Consider the following 822-nt stretch of genomic DNA (forward strand, 5'->3'; position numbering starts at 1 on the left):
ATATGTTCTTCATATATGTTAAATCCTCCGATGAACCAATATTTATCACTCATCCTGAAAAATTAATATTTACCATGAAGTATAATGCCAACTTTATTAATTTAAACATTTATGTAAATTTTGAGCGAAGTGAATCAAATAGATTGTATTTTCAAATCATTGACTTATATTGGTAGTGCCCTTGATAGTGTTTTAAAAATGTATTTAGAGTATTAGATTAGCAGTTCTAAAGAATGAAGCTTTTATTTATTATCAGAAAATAAATGAGATCTTCCAGGAAGTATGAAACCTTTATCAAAGTTCTCTCTGAGGGCATTGAGGTAAGATTAAAAGTCAGAGGAAACCAATAGCTTTAGTTTGGGGCAACTATGAAAAATTTGCTGCTAGTTTCCAACTGTGTGATTTGGAAATCTGATCCCACTTGAATCTAAATGCCAGCAAGTAAATATGAACTATCTAGTGTGCAATTTATTTTTCTTTTTTTTAAAATATGGAACGCTTCCCAAATTTGCGTGTCATCCTTGTACAGTGGCCACGCTGATCTTCTCTGTATCATTCCTATTTTAGTATATGTGCTGCTGAAGCGAGCACGTGTTTTTCTTATTCAAGAGAGAAAACTATTACTTGTTAGAATGGATGGAATATTTATTCTAATCTTTCCAAAGAATACAATTTATGATTTTATTAAAATGTTTGGAGAAATAGTTTACCTTTAATTAAAATAAATTATTTTAATTCACATTTATATTGTTTAATTTTTTGACTCATATTTAAATTTGATTTCTTGACATTTTCAAGATTCTCTATTTTTTTAATATAAGA

General features: G+C 28.2%; 1 non-coding gene across 1 annotated transcript; it reads right to left on the minus strand.

The window, feature by feature from the left end:
* Positions 1-484: 484 nt before the first annotated feature.
* LOC131419749 (U6 spliceosomal RNA) lies at positions 485-591 on the minus strand. The gene has a single exon (XR_009223326.1). It is a non-coding gene; the product is annotated as a U6 spliceosomal RNA (small nuclear RNA).
* Between the last annotated feature and the right edge of the window lie 231 nt (positions 592-822).

The sequence above is a fragment of the Diceros bicornis genome, chromosome 21, assembly GCF_020826845.1.
Source record: "Diceros bicornis minor isolate mBicDic1 chromosome 21, mDicBic1.mat.cur, whole genome shotgun sequence".
Taxonomy (NCBI): Eukaryota; Metazoa; Chordata; class Mammalia; order Perissodactyla; family Rhinocerotidae; genus Diceros; species Diceros bicornis.